The sequence below is a fragment of the Mesoplodon mirus genome (genome assembly GCF_964341445.2).
Source record: "Mesoplodon mirus genome assembly, chromosome: 5".
NCBI classification, from domain to species: Eukaryota; Metazoa; Chordata; class Mammalia; order Artiodactyla; family Ziphiidae; genus Mesoplodon; species Mesoplodon mirus.
The window spans coordinates 176,933,358-176,950,021 of NC_138980.1; the positions used below are offsets into that span (position 1 = coordinate 176,933,358).

The following is a 16,664-nucleotide window of genomic DNA, read 5'->3' on the forward strand; positions in this document are numbered from 1 at the left end:
TTTAAAGGTTATATTTCATTTATAGTTATTATAAAATATTGGCTATAGTCCCTGTGCTGCACAATATATCCTTGTAACTTATTTATTTTATACACAGTAGTTGGTACCTCTTAATCCCTTTGGGGAAAATTATTTTTAATAATATATTTTGCTTGTTATATCTCAAATAATATCATTTTAACATGCAATAATTACAAAAAATTAATGAGATACATTTCTTTATTTTAATTGTATTAAGTCTTCAAACTCTGGGGTGTATTTCAGTCTTAGAGCACATGTGAATTTGGATTAACCACCATTCAAGAACTCAGCAGAGCTGCTGCTACCCAGCTGGACAGTGCACTTTAAGATCATGAGAAGCAGAAGCGTTTATGACTTGTACACCTTCAGTTATGTGGTAGAAATATTGTTTTCTCCAGGGACCATCCAGATTAATTTGGATACAGTAGGCTAAAACTTTTCTCCTTCCTTCTCTCTTTGAAGATAGAAAGTAATTGTTGAAACATGGGAAAATGAGGAAATGAAGATGAGGAAGGAAAAGCAATTTGCATAAACAGTGGAGAGAATTAGAACTGAGAATTAGTGACAGCCCTTATTTAACACCAGGCAAGGCTTCATTTGACCTGGCCCCTCTCTGCCTGACAGCAGGGTCCAGTTCCCAGTGGCAGCTCCCCATCACCTCGGGATGCTTCCCTGTGTCTGTAATGCCAAGCTGCTTATAGCTTCCCAGACTGGAGGCCATTTCCCATCTTTTAGCATCTACTCATGTCCTCTTTCTTGTGAACAATTTTAACCCCATCCTCTTCTCAATCTAGAAGAAGACTGCCAATCCTTCAGTCTCACTTTAACTGTCACCTCTTTGTAACCCACCTTGAGTCTGTTGGGGCTGATGACACTTGGATGCATTTCATAACCTCAGCCTTTATTTCTGATGAGCCCCTCTTGTCTCAGATTGAAATTCACTCTGTGCTGTAAGGAGGGTTTGAATTGTTGTCTCCTCAGTATTAGATGAAAGTAGATCATTAGATGCAGTTACCTGGCAGGTGATAGACTCAAGACAAATGTCTGTGAAAGTTTGAATCCCTTGATATTTAATAAATACGTTCACTCTGAAACTTTTTAAAACTGGGTGAATTTCATATTTTTGTCCCTAAATTCAAGAGAAGGAAAGTAATGAAACCCAGCGACTAGAGCAGTGAGGAATGCCTGCTGGAAGAGGCATCCTAAAACACACGTGTGCACACTCTCACCCCACAGGAAGTTTCTAGGACAGTATAGATATTTCCTGACTCTGATCCATTCCTTTCTTATGTACCAGTCACCTGTCTGCTCGATACTGCTTTGCACTTTTCTTCTGCCCTAAATTCTTCTGCCTGGACATTGTTTCAGGATCAGTAATGAGAAAGCAGTTGTTGAACAAGGTTCCTTTATTTTTTTCTTCTATTTAGTGATTTTCACAGAGTTCTAAGCCCCCCACCCCAGTCAATGACCCCCAAATTCGATGCACTAGTGTGTGTACTTCAGCCAGCACAGTTCCCAGCTACAGCAGGAGCATGATGCACACCCGTGGTGCATCCTTCCATCTTCCCTTCCTCACACCAAGGTGGTCCCCATACAGTGACTTGATGATCCCAACTTCTGTTTTTAGTGAGAGGAGAAGAAGGGTCCCAGCTCTTTTTCCTGCCCAAGCGGTGAGGGCAGGGTGGGCCATGGGCTGCCGGCATTATTCACAGGAGCACGTTATCCATCCAACGTGGTTGTGCCTTGTGGCTCAGCTTGTGGAACCACGTGGAAACCCACTGATAAGAGAAATGGACTTTTGTGAAGTGGCTTTAGAGTGAGAAAACGAACTGTGAGGTCAGACTGCCTGATAAGCTTGATACTGACCACGGTCCGGAACAGGCATCATCAGAACCCTGAATCAAGAGTTCTTTTTCCCTTTTTCTCCCTAATAAAGTTGAGACGTCACTAGTGGAGTTTCTGAAGCAGTCAAGAGTTGAGCAAGGATCGGGTCGGTACATGGTTATTATTACCCCCAGTGAACATTTTCTGTTTGAGGTAAGTCTCTTAGCATCACCACAAAAATACTCACATATAAATATACCACGAGGTAGAATGGCTCTATATGGAATATTGTGATTTTCAAACATACCTCAGCGTATTAAAGTGAAAGACCAAGAGTTACTTTGAAGGAAACAAAATCTGTTTTTCATCAATGACTGGAGAATCCAATATTCATGTGACGTCATTTATAAGGTGTCTTTCCATTTGGAGGCTGTGATAAATCTCCTTGCAACTCACCGTGTGCTGAAATGTAGACATCACGTCTTGGAAACCAGTCACTTTCAGGCACAGTGATAGAGGATGTGGAGGCTTCCCATCAGGCATTTCTCCTACTTCTTGTCATGGTAACAGATCCAGCTCTTCAGTGTCACTTTTCTTCTTGCCTTGATCACAGCGGTTATGTTACAAGAACGAGCTTTATGGAAAATATAAAAATGCAGCCGGCCCTAAGACGAATTGACAGCATTTGCCCATCTGGGATCGTGCCTGGGATGGCCCGAGGTAGAGGTGCACTGAGCACGGTCCTAAGAACACAAAGAGACTGCAGCTCATTTCACCTCAATGTCTTCCTAACAGTCTTTTGGGAAATAGCTCAAAATCCATTTTTATATTGTTTTGTTACTGAGGGAAAGGAATTCACAGCTTGTTTCTCACTCACGACTGCTGGAATAAGCAGAAAAATTGCAATCTGTGTTCCAGTTTACCACCTGCCTCTCTCTGGTTTCTAAATCGAAAACTGTTTAGTCTCTGACGACCTGGTCAATATTGGTGGAGAATTCTCTCCAAAGTTAAGGTAAATGTTAACTTTGTTTCTTGTATATTTGGGTTTGGGGAATTGCCTTTCAACTCCAGTCATTTCTAAATCAGTGTTTCTCAATTAGGGGCTGTTTTACCTGCTGAAAACATCTGGTTGTCACCACTGGAGGGGGACGTGCTGGTGGCATCTAGTGGGTAGAGGCCAGGGACACTGCTAAATGTTTTACAATGCACAGGTCAGGCCCTCCCCACTCAACAAAGAATTTCCTGGCTCGGAATGCTAATAGCACCAAGGTTGAGAAACCCTAGGTTAGGTGATCACTGCCTCGGCTTCCACATGTTTTGAAGAAGCCACTTTTTGAACCTGTGATGTTAACATTTCTTGATTGAATCCAGAAGATCTTTGATATGCTTGGGGTATTTTCCTCTTTAGATTCCTTTGTATATTTAACCAAACACATGTATGAGCCCTTAGTGGCCATTTCTAAAGAAGCTGCTGGGATTCTTGAGTATAAATTGCTTCATTTTATTAATATGAAATTAAATTTAAAAATAGAGTCAAATTTATAATACCAGTACCCTCTCTAATGGGTCATAACAATTTGATACAACTACCTTCTGTTGGAATTCTTCTGTATAATTTAAAGAATGATATTTTAATTAGTAATTTAGAGTAACTATTCAAATGAGATAGTTGTATTGATTAATTTTTTAAATCTTGTCTTATATTTATATTGGACAGGGGAGACTGGTCTCCCATGTAGTTATCCACAGTCATGATTCTAAACTTTATTTCTTTTTTGCCTTCTTTATCAAATATGTTCTTGAAATCATAGTGTTATAGAAGTGGCAGGGATCTTAGAGATTAAAGAGCTTAGAGATCTTTATTAAAACCTTTCAGGGTTTCAAAAACTAAGACTTGACGATCATAGTTACAGTTTTACTGGAACACAGCCATGTCCATTCATTTGCATATTGCCAGCCCATGGTCGTCATTAATACATCTTATTGGAACACAGACATGTGCATTCCTTTGGATGTTGTCTATGGCTGCTACATCAACTGGGTTGACCAGTTGTATCAGGTTATGTCTGGGATACAAATCCTAAAGTATTTACTATCTGATCCTTTAAGGAAAATGTTGTCACCTGCTACTAGTAGAGATCAAGTTCTCAGTGAGTATTTCCTGGTGAGTGAACACAGGATAATGCAGTGTAATTCTTTGTCTTTGTTTTTGCTTTTCTTAGGACAATATTTGGTTGTTTTGACAACAGTGTTAATTTTGACTCCCTGGGCTATAATTTCATGGTCCTCCCTAGACTGTGACCCATAGGTTGGGAACCCATTGTGTCACCACTCATCCCCAGATTCTTGTTTCTTCCACTCCCTTGGCGAAAATTCCGTCAGGAGCTGTTTTATCTACCTGTTTATTGAAACACATTTACTTTCCTTTTCTCATAACTTCCTGGGGGATTTATAGTTGCTGATGTACATTTTGTGTAGATGAGGACTCAGATTTTACTAGTTTCAGAGAATATTAGTCACATTGAATCAATGCTGTTAACAAACAGCCCTTCACTCTCAGTAGCTAAACACACACTCAGAAGCCTTATTTCTTACTTATGTGACAATTGTCCAGGGCAGCAGCTGTAGGGGCTCTGTTCTGTGCTGCCATCCAGGAACCCAGGGTGTTCTGTTTGTGGTGGCTCCATCTTCAACCCATGCCTCCAGAGCAGCGTGGAAGCAAGTGTGGAGGATCATGCAGAGGAGATCTACATGGGCCAGCCCAGGAAATGGCATGCCTCCCTTCCTCCCAGTGGCCACCACTAGGTCACATGGCCTCAACCAACTGCAAGGAGGCTGGGATTATAGTTTGTCTACATACCCGGGAAGAAGCAGAAGACTCAGACCTTCAGACATCCATCGGCATGCATTAGCATTTTCTCCCAGAAGGTGCTAGAAAAACAAGATTAGCACCTAAGGATGCACTGAACTGATCCTGTTGTCTGCGCCTACCGCCTGCCATTCCAGCAATTCTAATTTTCTACTACACACACAGATTTATCTACGCTTCTAACATTTCTGTAAATAACAAAGAAGGGATACTTTGAACAAACCACTTAACCTCTTTGGACCTCAGTTATCTTGACGGTGCATTTGGAGAGCAGAGTCAGGGAGAAGAGTAGCCTGGCTCATCCCTGCCATCCCTTTCAGCATTAAAATCTTAATATGTGCCATCCTTCTGCTGACTCTTCCTTCTGTCACTGCTTAAATGGGACTCCTGTGTTCCTCCTTCTTTACGGAAAACTTTCCCTGTAATGGAAAACTTGGAATTGTGCTTATTTGATGTAACTTTAATGACCTAATTTGTCATAAAATAACGAGGACAACAACAGTAATAGGAGATGGCGTTTACTGTGTCCTTACTGAGTACTCAGCTCTTCACATACATCATCTCAGTTTTGTTTTCTCAGTGGCATTAAGGTGTAGGTATTATTTTCAGTATTTTACAGAGGAGGAGTTGAAGCTTGGAGAGTTTATGTGATTTAGCCAAGATCACCCAACTGGTTAGTGGCAGAACTATCTCCAAAACTTTGAGAGAATAAAATGTTATTCATCTACGCCACCAAATTTATGGCATTTTATTATAGCAGCCAAAGGAAAGTAATGCACATGACCTCTATTTCTTATATCTTGCAGTCAGGCTGGTGACCCAGGAAGCCTAATAAGAGTATCCAGTCTCCTTGCTCCAGGGTTCTGTAAACGACCCAAGTGCAACTAATTAGTGGCCTTAAAGGACTTTAAAATATACCCTGAAAGAAACAAGGCTAATCTCTTTTCTTTGCAATCATAAGCTTGAAGGATGATGTCACTATAGGCTATGTGCAGCCATTTTGTCACCATGTGGTATCTGCTGAAGTATAAGGCACAACAGAGGCTATCACAACTAGAAATCAGCACTGTTGAATTCTTACAGCATACTTTGAATCCCTGGGCTTGTCTGTGCTTGAATCTGGGTTTCTCATATTGTACTTCCCAGTGACAAAATATTTTAAACCTTTTGCTTTTGGCTTAAACCACTTGGAGTTTAGTTTTTATCACTTGTCACAGTGATAGTGACAAGTTCTAAGGGCTTGGTTAAAATGATTTTAATTTTGTCTGATGTTAATGTTAAAACTTCTCAAGATAGATTAGAATGCGTGTACTCTTATTTTAAGACTCCTGAAGCTTATGAATATACTGCCTAAAATTTGTCTACCCTTTGAGAAAAGAGGCCGTCTTAGAGCACTGGGTCTAAAGTGTGATTTGGGTCACCAAGTGTGATTATCTTCTGTTTACAATAAATGTTACCATTGGTTAAGGGAGTCACTTAGCTCTGAGAAACACACTTGGCTTATAAAGGCAGATCTCAAAGAATTAATTTGGAAGTCACATTTAGACCAGGCAGTTCTGTCCTTTAGAAAGCATACAAGTTAAGTCTGAACATACGATCCTTTGGGTGGCATATTCATTTCCTAGGGCTGCTGTAATAAATTACCACAAATTTAGTGGCTTAAAACAAGAGATATTTATTCTCTCACAGCTCTGGAGGTCAGTAGTCTGAAATCGAGGTGCCAGCAGGGCCACACTTCCTTCAGAGGCTCTAGGGAAGGAACCTTCCTGCCTCTTCCAGCTTCTGGTGACTCCAGGAGTTCCTGGGCTTGTTGGTGCATCACTGTTCTCTCCCTCATCTTCATATCATCCTCTCCATGTGTCAGAGTGTCTCAAATCTCCCTCACCTTTCTTGTATAAGGATACTTGTCATTGGATTTAGGATTCATCAGATAATCTAGGGGGATCTCATCTTGAGATCCTTAATTAGACTTGCAAAGATCCTTTCTCTAGATAAGGTCACATTCACAGGTTCTGGGTAGATATATCTTTTTGGTGAGGCTGCCATTCAACCCAAAGCGGGTAGTATTCAGGGGGTCTTTAGAAGACATCTTTCTGAGTTTATGCCTCTTTGTTTCAAGGAGATCCTACCTATTCATGGTGCTCTGAGGCTTCTCCTTGTGCTATAGCTGCAAGCACTTTTTTAACGACTCTTCCTTTTTCCCTCTGTCTCAGGGTTTCTTAACCTCAGCATTATTGACATTTAGGTCAGATAATTCTTTGGGGTTCTTTTCTGGGGGGGGTATCTTTTGCACACTAGGATGTAGGGTAGAGGCATCAGGCCTGACCTCTGTATACTAGATGCCAGTAACACCTCACCTCCCAGTTGGGACAACAAAACTGTCTCTAGACATCACCAAATGTCCCCTGGGGGCAGAATTGTCCCCACTTGTGAAGCATGGCTCTATCCCCACATCATCCAATTATGATGATAAATGTTTTTCGACAGAAAGGCAAAGAGATAAGAAAACAGGAAATCGGAGAGCACAGAGGCAAATGTAAATTCTGCCTTTCCTGTACTCGAAGTGAAAGGAATGGATTTTTTCTGGCAAAACAAATGCAGTATGGAAACCTGCCTTTCTGACCCTTTTCTGGAGTGGACATACCTTAGACACACAAGGAGGCTGATGGTGGCATAGAGCGTATTTGTCCTAACGCACATCTCAGTGATATCCTGGAAGATGACTCCTTGAAGATGATCACAGCTCGCTCGGCTTGCTCTGATACACCAGCGGGTGCTACAGGTATTCTCACATCCCTGAGGCAGCTATGGGAGAGCACAGCATACTGGAAAGGTCTTTGGGTTCAGTAGTGGGGAATTGAGAGTGTGGGAATGCAGTTTTCCTTCTGTTTCTGTTTTGTTTCAGTACAGTAATGTGTCAGGGTAATAACAGCCTTGGGGGCTTATAGTTCTCACTGAGCTGGGCCCCTGAAGGGTTTCAGGATCTCTCCTCTGTTGTATTTCATACATTAGGATATCCGTTGTCCAGCCCCACAGGGAAAAAGGAAATGTGAAGCATATCTCTGCCATCTGTAATATCTCTGCCCAGTTTTTCTTGTAAATATTTTTTTGACTTTTTATAGTTTCAATTAGGAGAGCAGAGAAAGGTGTTACACATTGATGGCCTCCTTCCCAAAACCTGTTCAAATGACAGGTGTTTACAAATGATGAAATTCTGCCTAAGGCTTTGCCTAAGGGAATGCTTAAAGTTGGTACCTAAGCCCCACCCTAGGAAGGTGGACTTCGGCTGCTGGTGACACTCTTCTGCCCTGTTCTCCCCCCTCACTGCCCTCCCTCCCTGGTCCATCAATCAGTGCCCAGCCTGAGACAGCAAGCTGATAAAAATGCAAGGTCAGCTCTGAGAAAGTCCCCAGGACAAGAGGGGCATCAATTAATCATTCCCAACTTTCCTGCTTCCTGTGTGTTGGCCTGATCTTCTCCAGCTGAATTCAAACCTCCCACCTGTGTCTCCATGTTCTGTTTCTCCTGTTTAGACCCTATGTCTTTGTCTATATTCTCCTCCCAATCAACTCCTGGCAGCTATTATTTTAATTGTCCTCCTCCATGCCAGCTGTAGCTTCATAACGCTCCTGTCCCTGTTCTAATTTGCTCTCCTCCATCCCAACAGAGTTAGACTAGATGGATGGGTGATCTCCAAGGGCCCGTTCAGCTCTAAGATTATGAGATGATTTACATGTTCAATTGCTGTGGTTGTCCACTTCTTCAGAACAGTTAAGCTCCCTATCCATGTTTAATTAATATTGAGGGTGCAACAAATCTAGCTCATTCTGTGCCTTTAATGGTCAGTTGACTGTGGGCTTGGTTTATCAAGCCTGTCCAAATGACTAACTGAAGAGATCCCAAGCTCCTAACAGCTCCATGAGGCAAGTATTTACTTAGGCTAATGGCCTCCATTCTACAGTGGGCAGAACCGAAGACTATGAGAGCTCATCGTTAAAATATTATGATAATGGTTTGGAAACCATACAGCAATGGGGCCATTTTAAAGTGTTTGAAATCTTACCATCCATTTTCACTGAAGATGTCACTTTGTAATTTAAAGCTGCAAAAATATCAGCTACTCCCACAATCTTGAAAAAGCACCTTAATTACAGATATTTTCCTTTAAGAAACCTTGTTCAAAATTCTATGCCAGAAAACAGAACTCATATTTAAGATTCTTTTAAAAAATGGAATCAGTACAGCACTAGGAAATTAAACTATGTAAATACTTTTTGTTATTTATGCATTTTGCATAATATGCAAAAACCTTTCTAAAAAAGGTTGGCTTGGGATGCTTTGATTCTAACCATCTGTATTAGTTTCCTAGGAGTGCTGTAACAGATCAACCAAACTGAGTGTTTTAAAACAACAGAAGTATATTCCCTCACAGGTCTGCAGGCCAGAAATCAAAGTGTCAGCAGGGCTGTGCCCTCACTGAAGGCGCTAGGGGAGGGTCCTTCTTTGCCTCTTCCAGATTCTGGTGTTTTCCAACAGTCCTTGGCATCCCTGGCTTGTAGATGTCACCCTAGTCTCATGGCCATCTTCTCTCTATGTGTCTTCACATCAGCTTCGCTCTGTGCTTACCCATCTCTGTGTCCAAATGTCCCCTTTTTAGAAGGACCCCAGTCATACGGGTTAGGGCAGAGACCCTAATGACCTCATGTCAACTTGATCACCTCTATAAAAATGTTATTTCCAACTGAGATCACATTCTGAGGTTCTAGGGCTTAGGATTTCAACCTATCTTTTTGGGGGAGGGGCACAACTCAACCTTTAACACTATCAATATCATTTTTAATGATAGATGACATTTTGGTCACCTAAGTTCATATCTACATATTCTTTAATTCTGCACACGTGTGTGAACAAGAAAATCAACAGCCCCCCCCACCCCCGGTGGAATAGTTTAGTGGATGGTATGGAATTTAGAAAAAAATATATTTTTTTAAGTTGAATTTATCACTTTTCAACAACATTCGGCTGTTGTTAGATTTTCTTTTAGGTAACCACCACGTCACCTTGTTTTATTTCGTTTTGTTTTTTAAATGAAGTATAGTTGGTTTATGATATTGTGTTAATTTCTGTTGTATAGCAACGTGACTCAGTTATGCCATCTTGTTGTTCATCTTTTCCCCACCCTTTTGTTCCCTCCTAATGGAGCATCCAGTGATGCTGGCTGTCTTCTCTGAAATTTAACTGTTATTTTTTGCCTGTCATGTATCGCTTCCTTTGTCTTGTCCTCCAGAGGGAGATCCTGTAGCTTCTGCCGTAACTCAGTTAAAGCTCCTTGAGGAGAGGAGAGTGCTTTTACACGTTTTTTTGAGCCCACGCAGTTTGGAGCGTGATGACTGAGGCATAGAATATACTCTGTCTTTCCCTCCCCTTCTCTCCTTTCCCTGTTTCCCTGCCTGATATTTTTGCTGTCTGTACTCATCCTGAAATTTAAAAATTATAAAATATTGCAGAGGTATTATTTCATAAGCTAATTCTGAAACTTAAAAATCATACATAAAATATTCCATCTGCACCAGGTTTACTTTCTGTATGATATTTTACATTTATATTTAGTCAGAGACTTTCTAAAGTGCAGATTTCCTTTTGTAATTAGAAAAAACAAGTAACCAAATTAACCTTGAGCATCAAAGTTCTAAAGTGTAAAAAGAAAAAATCTGGCATTATAAAGATTTGACCAAGCACATAATAATACAATGCCTTTTGACAACTGAGTATAAAATGGAATTATACCTAACCATAAATGTAAATGTGTTCCCTGAGTCAGAAAAGAAAGTGTAATTTATTTACCTTGGTAAATAGAGATTTCACATTGATGGCTTTTTTATTAGTCTTACATGGGTGAATAAAAGTGTGGTTCTACAGTATGGAGGTTCCTTAAAAAACTAAAAAATAGTTACCATATGATCCTGCAATCCCCCTCCTGGGCATATATCTGGAGAAAACTCTAAAAGATAATGCACTGCAATGTTCATAGCAGAATTATTTATAATACCCAAGACATGGAAGCAACCTAAATGTCCATTGACTGTTGAATGGATACAGAAGATGTGGTATATATATATACAATGGAATTTTACTCTGCTATAAAAAAGAATGAAATAATGCCATTTGCAGCATCATGGATGGACCTAGAGATTATCATATTAAGTGAAGTAGGCCAGACAGAGAAAGGCAAGTATCATATGATATAGTTTATATGTGGAATCTAAGAAAGTGATACAGTTGAACTTATTTACAAAATAGAAATAGACTCACAGACATAGAAAACAAACTTAAGGTTACCAAGGAGGATAGAGGGGTGGGGGAGGGATAAATTAGGAGTTTGGGATTAATATATACACACTACTAAATATAAAGTAGATAAACAACAAGGACCTACTGTATCACACAGGGAACTATATTCAATATCTTATAATAACCTATAATTGAAAAGAATCTGCAAAAGAATATATATATGTATAACTGAATCACTTTGCTGTATACCTGAAACTAACACAACATTGTAAATTAACTATATTTCAATTCAAAAATTTTAAATGCTTAAAAATATAAATATAGTTCTAATCACAGGTGATTTTTCTCACAAGGAAATCATAATTAAAATGGCCTTTATCATTTTAAAGCATGATTGAAACAAATATATATGATCTTAAGCTCATTGCTCATGGTCAAGGAAACATGAATTTTCTTTTTATACACAAAAAGAAAATGCATGATCCAGGAGTGGTAAACTTGAGAAGATGTATAGGCTTGAAGTGAATTGGAAAGAAGGAGAAAAAGGTGATTCAGTTTGAACAAAACCCTTTAGTGTACATGACACATATGCAATAAGTAAATTGCTAGTGAAATTATTTGTCTTACTGTAGCATTGTTATCTTCCTGTAAATTTCAGTTAATTTTGTTTTTACGTTTATTAGGTCATAAGTCAAATTTCAAGCCCCAAATTATTAACTTTTTTCCATAGCATTCAAAGTGAGAGTGAACTCTGCCAGAAAAGGCACATTAGTTTTTAATAAATACATTTGCGAAAAGCACCATTTTTCAAATAGAACACAGGGACTTATCTATTTTTGTGGAAAATGTATATTTCATAGTTATAGAGTATGCCACATCATATACATTCAGCCTGATGCTTGGAGAGCTCTGTATAAATATATCACATTTAGCTTTTTTAGAAAGAAACCTGTTTTATCGGGTTTTGACAAATTTCAGTTTGTCATAGCAGTTTAAATATAGCCAGCATATTTGAAGATTCATAGGTCAGCCTCTAAGACACAATAAGTCTATAAATGGAGGTATAGATAGTATATTAATTACACATTTCATACACTGATAACCTTTTCCTGACCTTCTAAAATGACTGGTGCTTTTTAGACCCTATTCCTTTCCTTATGCAGGATTCAATTCTGTATTTCCTTGCCCCAGTTGTACATTCCCTTTTAAATTAACATGGTAGCATTTGAAGTTTTGAGTCCTTAGTTATCATTCATCCCATTAAAATACCCTTTAAATGATAAGTAATAATCTATTTCCTCCAATGGTTATCAGAGTTGTTATTTGACAAATAGAAACTATATTTTCTTCTAGTTCCACCTAGAATTGTTGGGTGCTATTTGGATGAGGACAGTGATTTCCAGCCAGATCTTCCAGATATATGCAATATAATTTTCTGAAGATATTTAACAATAGAAGGAGGTCACATTTTCCTGAATCTTACTGATATGATTGTGACCTTAGCCAATATTGAGATATCATTGTGTGTGTGTGTGTATATATATATATATATATATATATATATATATATATATATATATATACATATATAGAGAGATATATAGATAGATAGATAGATAGATAGATAGATAGATAGATCTGTGTGCTAAGAGCTCAGCATGCATTGCTCTTAGACTCTTATCAGGGCTCCTATTTGATAGACACCATCTTTATCCTGATTTTGCATTTGAAGAAAGCTTGTCAGTATTACACACCTGTAAACTTGGTGGACTCCAGATTAGATCTCAGACCTCCTAGCTGTACCGCATGTTCTTAACCTTCTAACATAAATAATGAAGTGCAGGATGGGGGGACAGCAACTCCTCTTCCTCCCCTCCCCCTTGTCCATCGCTTTCCCTTTTAGCTTCCACATACCACCTGAACCACTGGAAAATTCTACCAAGCACTCACTGTGGATTATTTGGTCTCTTACCTCTCTCTTTGTTCACTTAATTCTAACTCACAAAGGTTAGTTTATTTCTGTTCACTGACTTTTCCACTAGCTTGAATGTTACAAATGCAAGTTAGGACAAGAGGCTCACTGACTTTTTAACACGGTGGTTCTAGAATCTGTTAGATCATCGGATTCACTTGAATAGACTTTTAAAGGTGGAAATCCCCAAATCCCTTCCATGCCTACTGAATAAGGATTGAGCCATTGGGATTCCTGCTTTGAACATGAACTTTGGGAAAGTTCAGGAACATGAACTGAGCACTGGTGTCAGTCATACTTTGTGGGAAAGGATCCAAACGTGGGCTGTGAAAATGGTGCCTCTAAGGCTAGAAGTCCTGGAGAGCAGTAAGAAGAGTAGGCTTGGAGGAACTGGTTGTTGGGTGGGTTGAGGAGATGGAAGATGGGAAATTCTGCTTTGATGCTAGTGACTTGAGTGATAGTGAGGCATCTTGCTGGCTGTCCAGTGGATATTCGAAGAGGCAGTTCAAAATCTTAGTGGGGATAGAAAAAGAGAGGGAAAGAGGAGGAAAACAGAGCAAATGAAAGCGAAAGAGTGAGAGAGAAATTGAATGAATAAGTGGATGAATGAATGAATTATGGACCAAGTAGGTTTGGAAGTGGGGTTTAGATTGTTGGCTCATGAGGAAGCCAGTTCTGCCTTGAGTCCTCAATGTAAAGGAAGAGGCAGCGATCTGCTCTGTGGATGAGGTGTTAGGACTCCAGTGTCCTTGGACAAAGCAGATAACAGGTGCAGGGTTTGGAGTTCTGAGAGGTTAAGCAGGTAGCCTGGTCCTTGGATCTATGAAGAGCTTTTGGCCAAGGCATCTGCACAGCACTGAGTATTTGGATATGTGAAGCAGGGAGTTTGGCACCAGTGGGTATGACATGAAGGAGGCATAATGTCAATCCTCATGTGAGGAACAGCAGGACGAATCCAAGAGAGAACAGAAGGATGAGTTCCAGTGTCCATCTCTTGGTGTCCGGCAGTGCCATGACTTCTGAGCCCAAGGCAAGGGTTGCTGCCTGGGTCTGGGGCAACTTTGTTGATGTCGATGGAGAATATCTCATGGGCATGTCTGATTCCCCAAAGTGATACAGGTTGCATGTGCTGAGGCTTATTCCCAGGTGTAGCTCCTCCAAAAAGTCATGGCCCTTCCAGCTCTCAAATTCTGAGCAGCAACATTGGAGCTGAGCCGGGTGGTGGTTAGAGGGTCCCTGCATCACAGATGCATGGCGACCAGCCCAGTGCCTTCTGGCCATCTTTCAAAGACAAGATTTGGAGATTATCCACTGCTGGGTGTGATCTGAGCTTCTGTTCCCCATTGCATTTTCTTGTCTCTTTTCTCCCCTCAATTATATGATTAGTTAAAAGCCAACATTTTTTTGAACCACTTATACCTCTGTTGGCAAAGGTACTACCAGGTGATAAGTCAGAGAGGGTGAAATTTATAGACTGTAATTATGATATGCAAATCAAGAAAAACGTACTTCAGAGAAAAATATAGAGCTGACATAGTTAATATAGAGCTAACATAGATGCCAATAGCATTCACCTTTTTATTTACTTATTTATTGATTTTTGCAATAAATACCAACATCCCCTCCATCTCCACCTGAATATCAGTGACTAACCTGGGTTAACAGTTTCTTAATTCTGAATACTGTGTGTAGCATGGCTAACGTAGGCATATGACAGATCAAGAAGTGATCTAAATAAATTTAAACTTGGAGGAAGAGGAGAGAGAAAAGTGAAAAAAGGAAAATAGATGAGCAAATGGTATAGGAGAGGCAGACATGAAAGAAAGATTCTGCAAACTGTGACAGAGCTATGAACAGTGTGGAATTTAATGACATGCATTAAAGTTATTATTATTATTGCAAAAAAGCAGCAATTAACCAGTCGTCCATATAGTGAATATAAAACAGCTGGCTGTCAACACTGCATGTTCAAAAATTCACATTTGTGTTTCTCTCATGATAACTTTTTCTTGCAATTTAAAATTAGAGAGAGTTTGTTTTTCATATGCCTCTGGAGGGGGAGGTGGAAAGGATGACTTCATAAACCTTTAAGAAGTCAAAGACGTTGAATGAAGACATTTTCTCAGAGGGAAACAATGATTGATTGCTTTCAATCCCTCACTTCAAGTTTTCAAGAAACAGAAAACATAAGGTAAATCATATTGACAAATAAGATATCAGGTGCTGACTGTTTGCAGTGCGTTCTGTCAGGGAAGAAAGGGACATGAGAACTCAGTTGAATCTTATGTCCTAGTTGACAAGGTAAGATTTATGCTCCTGCAAAAGTAATAGAAATAGTGGTAGTGCTATCCCAGGCCCTCTGTGATTAAGTGCCAGTTTGTGGCAGACAGGGGAGCTCAGAGCAGGCAGACAGGATCACTGGCCATGGACCAGACAGAGAAGACAGGGCAAAGCTCAGATCACCTTCCGTACCAGGCTTCCTTACCCTACTGGTATTTTGGGTTGGATAATCCCTTTTCATGACAAGGGTGGGGGAGGGAGGAGGCTATCTGCACATGCCAGTGTCTTCCCCCCCTAATTATGACAACCAAAATGTCATAGGCATTTCCATATGTTCCCTGGAGCTGGAGGGAGGCTATTGAACTACTGGTCGAGACCAACAGCAGTTGCTCAGCTTTTGGAATTACCCACATGACATGAGCAGTTGAATACCTATTACATTACTTAGGACATTCAAACAAATATTATTTTCTGTGCTAGCTTTTATTTAATAAAGTACCATGAAAACTATTTAAACTTACAAGGAATTCTAGAGTAGTTTATCTTCCTATAAACTCAGCAAAGTTTAGCCATCTGGCATTTCATCTACAACTTCTGTATTAATAACTAGAGGCAGTGCAGAGGAGTTTTGGAAAATGTTCTCTGGGTGTGCCCTGTCTCTGTGTGTGGCCTTGGGAAAGTTACTTAAGCTCACTGTGTTTCAGTTTCCTCTTGGGAATAATTGTGATGCCTTCCTGCAGAATTTTCTGATGAGTGAATGCAGATAACACTGTGCAAGCAGCCTGGTCTGTCATAAGCACTAAATGGATGTCACTATTATTTTACTGTTTTAATCGCAAACTTTACAAATTAAGTGTATTCTTGTAACTGCTGTATTTTAAGATGAAGACCATACATGGGCTGGGAGACTTACAGAATTCATTTGTAAATTTGGGACCAAAGGCATTTGCTAAGGGAGAAGGGGGTTTAAACATTTGCATACGTTTAAAAACATCATTATTTTAATATTTGGCATCTTCTAAGTACCACGACTGTCCCTGCCCCAGTTATGGTGCTGCCCAGCTGGACAAAGGGAGACTGGGCAGGCTGTTGAGACAGGGGTGAAAGTCAGCTTGTCTCTGGGGCTGCAGGCTGAGTACAGACTCCACGGGAGGGTAGGCTTGACATGCGCACCTGTGATTAGCAGGGAAAGTGTCCCTACTAGACACCCAGAGTAGTGGCAGAGTCCTTGCTTCGGTTGGCTATTGATTGCTGCCTAAGACAATCGAAAAACTTAGTGGTTTAAAACAGCCATTTATTGCTATTTTGCTCACAATTTTGTGAATCGGGCAATTCCAAAAGCCTAAGTTGGGGAGCTGGTTATGACCAACATGGCATCAATGGAGGCCCTTGCAGCCGGAAGTTCCT

At 40.1% G+C, this 16,664-nt stretch overlaps 1 protein-coding gene across 4 annotated transcripts in view; it reads left to right on the forward strand.

Moving 5' to 3' along the window:
• The window catches only part of SEMA5A (semaphorin 5A), a 492,799-nt gene that overhangs the window by 254,219 nt on the left and 221,916 nt on the right, over window positions 1-16,664 (forward strand). The gene's annotated exons all lie outside the window — the stretch shown is intronic.